This window comes from Micropterus salmoides, unplaced genomic scaffold (assembly GCF_014851395.1).
Source record: "Micropterus salmoides isolate LMB-PRFRI ecotype aquatic unplaced genomic scaffold, ASM1485139v1 Ms_hic_scaffold_16, whole genome shotgun sequence".
NCBI lineage: Eukaryota > Metazoa > Chordata > Actinopteri > Centrarchiformes > Centrarchidae > Micropterus > Micropterus salmoides.
This window is the reverse complement of record NW_024040707.1, coordinates 1258538-1266514: the sequence shown is the minus strand read 5'-3', so window position 1 is coordinate 1266514 and position 7977 is coordinate 1258538. Positions and strand designations below refer to the sequence as shown.

Below are 7977 nucleotides of genomic sequence, written 5' to 3'. Positions count from 1 at the left end.
CGTTCATGTTTCACACCGTTTCACGTTTCACACCGCTTTACATGTTTCACCCTGCTTCATGTTTTACATCGTTCATGTTTCACACCGTTTCACGTTTCACACCGCTTCACATGTTTCACACAGTTTCACATTTCACCCTGCTTCATGTTTTACATCGTTCATGTTTCACACCGTTTCACATTTCACACCGCTTTACATGTTTCACACCGCTTCACATGTTTCACACAGTTTCACATTTCACACTGCTTCATGTTTACATCGTTCATGTTTCACACTGTTTCACGTTTCACACCGCTTTACATGTTTCACCCTGCTTCATGTTTTACATCGTTCATGTTTCACACAGTTTCACGTTTCACACTGCTTCACATTTTACATCGTTCATGTTTCACACAGTTTCACGTTTCACACTGCTTCACGTTTTACATCGTTCATGTTTCACCCCGCTTCACGTTTTACATTGTTCATGTTTCACACCGCTTTACATGTTTCACACCGCTTCACATGTTTCACACAGTTTCACGTTTCACACTGCTTCATGTTTACATCGTTCATGTTTCACATAGTTTCACGTTTCACACTGCTTCACGTTTTACATCGTTCATGTTTCACACCGTTTCACGTTTCACACCGCTTTACATGTTTCACTCAGTTTCACATTTCACACTGCTTCACGTTTTACATCGTTCATGTTTCACACCGTTTCACGTTTCACACCGCTTTACATGTTTCACTCAGTTTCATGTTTCACACTGCTTCACGTTTCACACTGCTTCACGTTTTACATCGTTCATGTTTCACACAATTTCACGTTTCACACTGCTTCACGTTTCACACTGCTTCACGTTTTACATCGTTCATGTTTCACACAGTTTCACGTTTCAAACTGCTTCACGCTTCACACCACTTCACGTTTTACATCGTTCATGTTTCACACCGCTTCACGTTTTACATCGTTCATGTTTCACACCGCTTCACGTTTCACACCGTTTCTCGTTTCACATCGTTTCACACCGCTTCACGTTTCACACACTTCACGTTTCACATCGTTTCACACCGCTTCACGTTTCACACACTTCACGTTTCACATCGTTTCACACCATTTCACGTTTCACATACTTCACATTTCGTGCTCATATTTAGAGAACACATTAATTTATTCTTTGTAAGAATCTCACTTTATATTATTAATATGTAGAATAATGAATAGACCTCAGACTCATGTTCACGTGTTGTCCTGCTCATTAAGGGACGTAATAATCAGAACAACTAATCAGATAATAATATTCAGCCACTAATTACTAATGTCCAAAAAATGTCTCACTGGACACCTGTGACTCAGGTGTTTCCAGCTCTGAGCTGAATCTGTCTTCCTCTCTCATCTGTTCAGTTTACTTAAAATCTCATTAGCTGGAACCTGTTCATTTAAAGGTACTTATACTTTAATTGAGTATTTATCTTCAAGTCTTTCTCTCACATACACAATCAACAGACACTATCTGAATATTTTGCTCGAGGACACTTGAACACACAGACGGGAGGAGCCGGGGATCGAACCTCCGCCCTCCTGATCAGTGGGCGACCCAACCGGAGCCGATCAGAGAGTCTGATTCAGGTCTGGGTCTCAGAGTATTTGCCACCTTTGAGATAAACCCAAAGAGTCAGAATCAGTAATCGATTCTCTTCATGTATGATATGTGAGCCAGGCAGCAGCTGGTTGCGGGTTCGGTTCCCGGCAGCCGGGCAGGACCTCTTTTTTTTTTTTAGGAGCGCCAGAAAATCCTACCGGCGTCGTGCGCAGCGGGGCGGGGTCTCTGTCGGACCTGTTGTGCGGCTGTCGGTGCGGATTGTGCTGGTTTGTATCTCTGCGGATTTCTGGAAGTTTCACAGCGCAGTTTGGACCCCGGCGGACCGCAGACCAGCCCGCCGAGCTCAGGTGAGTCTGACCCGGATCACACTGCCCCCCTTTTCACGGCTCCAACTTGTCCCGAGCTGCAGCTGCTGCAGGAAGGAAGGAGCGTGAGTGCTTCAGGCGTGTGACAGCACCGCGACAAACTCCGTTTGCATATCCGACCGTTTAAAATGTTCTCGGTTATCTTTGTTTTATTTCACTGAAATAAATAAGTCAGTGTGTCTTCAGACTCGAGGTGAGCCGGCCTTTAATTCGGCTTTAGTTGTTTAGTTAAATGTCAGTTTTCTGTGTCGGGTCTGCGGCTTTAAATCAAACAGCCGTTAAAACACAGCGGCGCAGGCTGGAAATAAGTGCGTTAAAAAGTTGAGATTTCTGTAATGGAGTCTGGTTGGTGGATTGTGAGCGAGCCGAATGTAAAGAAGAGTGAACATTTAAATCACCTGTTCGGTTTAGTTCTGAAAGTTTTTGTGTCCGAGACAGAAACTGGAACTGTTTTTATTTCAGTTTTAATAGTGTCTTTCTGTGTGTCGGGGTGTTCCCAGCCTGTCCTGGCACGGCACGGCTCAGCCCACAGCCTCATACTGAATAGCTGACATTCCAACACACGCACACTGCTGCTGTAGTGTGTTTTTTTAGGAAGAAGTGAAGTTAGAATCCACCTTTGCTGACTTTAGGTAAAGGAAGTCTCACGTGACCTCCTGAGAACACAAACAATGGACAACTCCCCCCCCCCCCCCCCCCCCCCACGCGCGCGCGCACACACAGAGGTAGATCAATCTGCTTTTTCAGAAATACAAAGTGATTAAAACCAGCTGTTTCTGCCACAACATAAACATGTTCTACAATTTTATTTATTCAGCACAAAGGAATAAGTGGAGATGGTAACATGCATTAAAGAGGAGGAGAGAGGAGCTCAGTGCATCATGGGAAATCCCCCGGCAGTCTAGGCCTATAGCAGCATAACTAAGGGATGGTTCAGGACTCACCTGAGCCAGAGGAGCTTGATAGCTGAACGCTCTGGCTCCTAGTCTACTTTTGGAGACTCTAGGAACCACAGGTGCATTCTGGGCAGCGAGGCTAAAGTCTGACTTGTTGACTGATTAAACAAGTGACTTTCTGTCTGGAGTTCTGCGCGGCTGCAGCAGGTTGTCTCTCAGGATTCATTGTTTTCATTCACAAATAAACTCTAAATTATTATTATGGTATGTTCAAGAGAGAATTTTGTTTGTTTGCTTTTTTGCCCATGAAATAGTAAAAAGCCTAAAAATGTCACTTCTGTTAAAAACCAGCGAACATTATTTTCCATTTCTGCTTAAAAAAGTGAAACAATTTCTGATTGACTGAGTAATGTTTCAACTCTAATATATATTATAGTGTATATGTAATAATCTTGTGCATCATGATAACCTTCATAAAGCAACTTTTGATTTTAACATATTGAAACGTGTGAAGAGTTGTGAATTATAAAAAAATAAGTTATTGGTAGCGGTTATTGTGGTTGTGCTTTTTGGATGTACTTAATGGTGGTTTGACACTATTTAAAATTAGTGAATGAAATCTGGTATGAGAGGAAAAAATGTCTGACGTTCGAGGAAGCAGCTGTGACCGCGTCAGGATTTCTTCTTCATGTGTTTCTTTGTATAAAAGCTACATTCCTGTTCCTCCTGACAGTCACAGCTCAGGGTCACAGTGATTAAAATGATAATTTGTTGTTTTCTGAATGAGATCTGGTGAAAAGACGAGTGTCTCACAAGACTCAGGCCATGTGACCTGCACGAAGCGGCATCAGTGACATCATCATCATCATCATCATCATCCGTGTGATGAAGATTATTTAACTGAAAACGTCCATTTGACTAATCTGAAGGATTTAGTCTGAGTCCAGATTCAGATTACTGTTTAATCACCTCTAATCTGCACTCACACACACACACACAGTGTTAATGTGCTGTAATCTGGTTTAGCTCGGTGTGTTCACACAGTCAGACTGAACTGGACTCACACCAGTAAAAACCATTTGCCCGTCTGTGTGTTTGTTAAATGTGTTGTGTAGTTTTTCCTTCTTAAATCGATCTAAATGTTTAAACCTGTTTATTAACAGATCAGTTTCACTGGCTCTGTGTTTTCTTTTTAGGGCCATTAGACAAAAATGCGGGAGTCGCTAACTGGATTGTGTATGTATGTGTTAGGGCTGAACGATTAATCGTTTTCAAATCGAAATTGCGATTTGAAAGAACGCGATTAGCTAATCGTGAAGACGGCGATTAAAATGAAGGTTAATTATACAGTTGTCATCCTTGTGTGACAGACCTGCTCGCCAATCACAAGCTCCATGCGCCTCGTGTTACGGTCGTACTCCCCAATCAGAGCGGGCGCAGGGCGCGTACGTTTTACAACAACAAACGAAACTGGAGGAAAACGTGGCATAATGGCGCCAGCTGAACCGCCACAAGCGGCGTCATCTCACACTGACGTGTTTCAGCAGCGGAGCCTTTAGCCTACACGTTAACGTGTTGTTAATGTGTCATTTTGTGTGCTTCAACTACGGATAACGACTCTCTGCAGGCTAACGTTACATATCCACATGGAGCATTTCAGAATAAGAGCGTTTTGCCTGTCTGATTTTGCTGACTTTTTTTTGACAACTATTTTTTCAGTTGTCCTTGATTTTTGTGCTTCTACTATGGTTAAGTAGCTACGTAGTTAAAACGTTTCTTTCTTTTCTTTGTTTAACTGTGTTTATTGTTAATGTACGATCGGGAGTCTCCAAAGGGTGTTTTATTTTGAAAATCGACCCGATTCTCTCCTTCCTGCCTGGTTCTGGTTGTGCTCTGTGCTGCTTGACACGGCTTCAGTCAAAAATAGACTGGCAGTGAATATTGAACTTTAGCAAAACTTCATAAAAAAAACATCGCAAATCGACTCGTAATCGCAATATCTGGCAGAGAAATTCAGCGCGAAGGACAGCTGCATTATTGATAATAAAAATCTAGCAGGTTGCCAACTTTGCTAACAGCCAAACATCAAGCGAGCGCGACAACACGAGACTCAGAAACATTACTGGCTACTAGAGGTGTGAATCTCTCGGCTCCTCCCTGGTCACCACCGTCCTTCCTTTAACAACCAGACTTCTGAAAACATAAAGATAATTGAACTATCAGGACGTCAGTCTATGTTCAGGACAGAGCTGTACTCCAGTTTAGCTTCTACCTGATGTTCTCAACCCTGGATAAGTAACGTTAGCTAGTAATGACATGCAGCTAATTAACATTACTTCGTTACTAATTCAGCTAATGTTACATTGCAGCCAAAACAACCTGCTGTACAGGGGAGATGTTTGCTGGCGCTAACTGCCTTCACTTTCCGTCAATAACCTAGCTGTTTTACCCTGTTTCCAGTCTTTATGCTAAGCTAATAGTTCCACTTGTTTCCAGACTTTATGCTAAAGTAAGCTAGCTTTTTCCCTCTGTTTCTAGACTTTATGCTAAGCTAAGCTAGCAGTTTCCCCCTGAATGCGGTACAGTGGAGATGTTTGCTGGCGCTAACTGCCTTCACTTTCCGTCAATAACCTAGCTGTTTTACCCTGTTTCCAGTCTTTATGCTAAGCTAACAGTCCTGCCTGTTTCCAGTCTTTGTTATAAGCTAAGCTAGCAGTTCTTCCTGTCTCCAGTGATTATGCTAAAGTAAGCTAGCCTTTTCCCTCTGTTTCTAGACTTTATGCTAAGCTAAGCTAGCAGTTTCCCCCTGAATGCGGTACAGTGGCGCTAACTTCTCTTTCCAGCAGCAGGGAAACGACAGACTTTATTAACGGGCACACTGACCTGCACTGCACAGTCTGATATTTGAGTTATTGAGCTGTGGCTCTCAGAACCCGGTCAGGTTCAGTCAGGTCTCAGAGACACTGGTACTGTTCAAGTTTGGGGTCTCAGTTTTAGGTCCCTGCAGAACTGACACTACCTCAGCCACCTAACTACTACCTGGTAATACCGACCACCTAACACCGCTCTTTTCACCGGCAGCAGCTCAGTCCATAAGAACTTAGACCCGCCGGTTCGAGTCCGGCTCTGGCCAGAGAGCCGACGTGTGGACCGGTAGCTGGAGAGGTGCCAGTTCACCTCCTGGGCCCTGCCGAAGGAGGCGTTAGGCAAGCCCCTGAACCCCCAACCTCTCGGGGCGGCGCGCTACATGGCAGCCCCCTCGCTCTGACGTGTATATTTCATTATCACCTAAATTTCACCTGCTGTCTTTCGTCAGTGATCCATTTTTTCTGTTAAGAACGAATCTGTCAGTCTGTGAAACAACAACAACAACAACAAACATATTCAGTATTAAAAGTTTTAAGTTAAAGGACTAACGTGTTAATAAATAAAATGTTTGAGCAGCAGCAGCAGCAGCCTCGTCAGTACTGATCCTGAATCAGCTGTTTGATACTCAAGAGATTCTCACAGATCATCAGTTTCTATCAGAGAAACATCAAACTGACCCGGGATCAGTTTCAGCCAAACGTCAGATGTTTGTTTGTTTGTTTGTTTGTTGTTAGTTTTTGTTTTTTGGCTTTAAGACGAACAGATGGAGACTTTGTTTGAGTGGAAGTTTCCTTTAACCCCCAACAAGACGTGTGTGTGTGTGTGTGTGTGTGTGTGTGTGTGTGTGAGATTAGCAGTCAGTTTTTGATACAATCTGCTCGACCATCTGTTTAACTCAACTTTACACACTCTGTTCTGTGTGTGCGCTCAGGGGAGTATGTTGTCATGTATTATGTATGATCACATACCAGCACAGGTGCTGCTGTTTCTGTGTGTGTGTGTTGTTGTTGTTGTTGTTGTTTCATTTTGTTTTTGTTTTTTATCTCAAACATTAAAACCGATCCGTTCGTATGATTTAGTTTTGTCCTCTTCGTGTTCATGCTGACTTTTTACAAACAAACCAGGAGTATTTAAACTCATCGGGACCAGAAACGTCCTGGAGTCCCGACCAGGAAATAGTCAGACACATAACTTCCTGTAAAACAACCATTTGTAGATTTTACACTTTATGAAACAAACGAGATAAAACATGGAAGCAGTTCTCCCTGTTTCCAGTCTTTATGCTAAGCTAAGCTAACTGTTTGTTTCCCTCTGTTTCCAGTCTCTATGCTAAGCTAAGTTAGCCATTCAGCATGTTTCCAGTCATTATGCTAAGCTAAGCTAGCAATTCTGCCTGTTTCCTGTCTTTAGGTTCAGCTAAGCTAGCTGTTTCCTTCGTTTCCAATCTTTAAGCTAAGCTAGCTGTTTCCCTTTGAATCTAGTATTTATGCTATGCTAAACTAGCTGTTTCCCCCTTTTTCTAGTCCTGTTTTCAGTCTTTATGCTAATGATCCTTAAACGTGAAGCCAAAACATCTTGATCTTGATATATTATGTCGTTCTCATCATGCTGATGTTTGTTTAAGTGTTAATTTTTCAGATTTAATTACCGTAAAACTTAATTAAATAGCCCAGGCTTTTATTTACTTTAGTCACTGAACTCACCCGGCCTTTATTTGGGACAGGCCTTTAATTCCTTTCCCTCACAGCCCTCGCTCAGTAAAGATGGGAAATAGGCTGCTACAGTTTATTTAAACCAGTGTGAATATTGCAACCCGGTGGGCTTGAAGCAGTTTTATACATCCAGAGACCTGCATTTATTTGTCAAAACGTGTCGCCACACCAGGTCAGTTAAAGGGACAGGCGTCTACTCTGCTTTTAATCTAAGTTTTACTGTAGTTATTTGATGCGTGGGGTTTCACGTCGTGATTGACAGCTGAGCCCTGCTGTGATTGGGTCGACCGGGTGTGTGGGCGTGACCTCGACACCAGCGCAGAAAGGCAGCGCCGGTATCCAGAATGTTTTAGCTTCATTTAGTACAGAGGGAGGAAGTGGAAATGCGGCGGCCATCTTTCTATACAGTCGATGGTGTTACTGTGTGTGTGTGTGTGTGTGTGTGTGAGATTCATCTGTTCCTGCAGATGAAAGAGTTGTTGGTTCGATTCCCCCGGGACTCTCGGCCAGCGGCCGCCTGCTGCTGACGTGAACCAGCAGGGAGTGC

General features: G+C 43.2%; 1 protein-coding gene across 1 annotated transcript in view; it reads left to right on the top strand.

Annotated features, from left to right (window-relative positions):
• Positions 1-1616: 1616 nt before the first annotated feature.
• Positions 1617-7977, top strand: part of plxnb3 (plexin B3) — a 117645-nt gene continuing 111284 nt past the window's right edge. The window contains exon 1 of the mRNA XM_038722620.1: positions 1617-1936. The gene's annotated coding sequence lies outside the window, so the exon portion shown is untranslated. The remainder of the gene's footprint in view (positions 1937-7977) is intronic.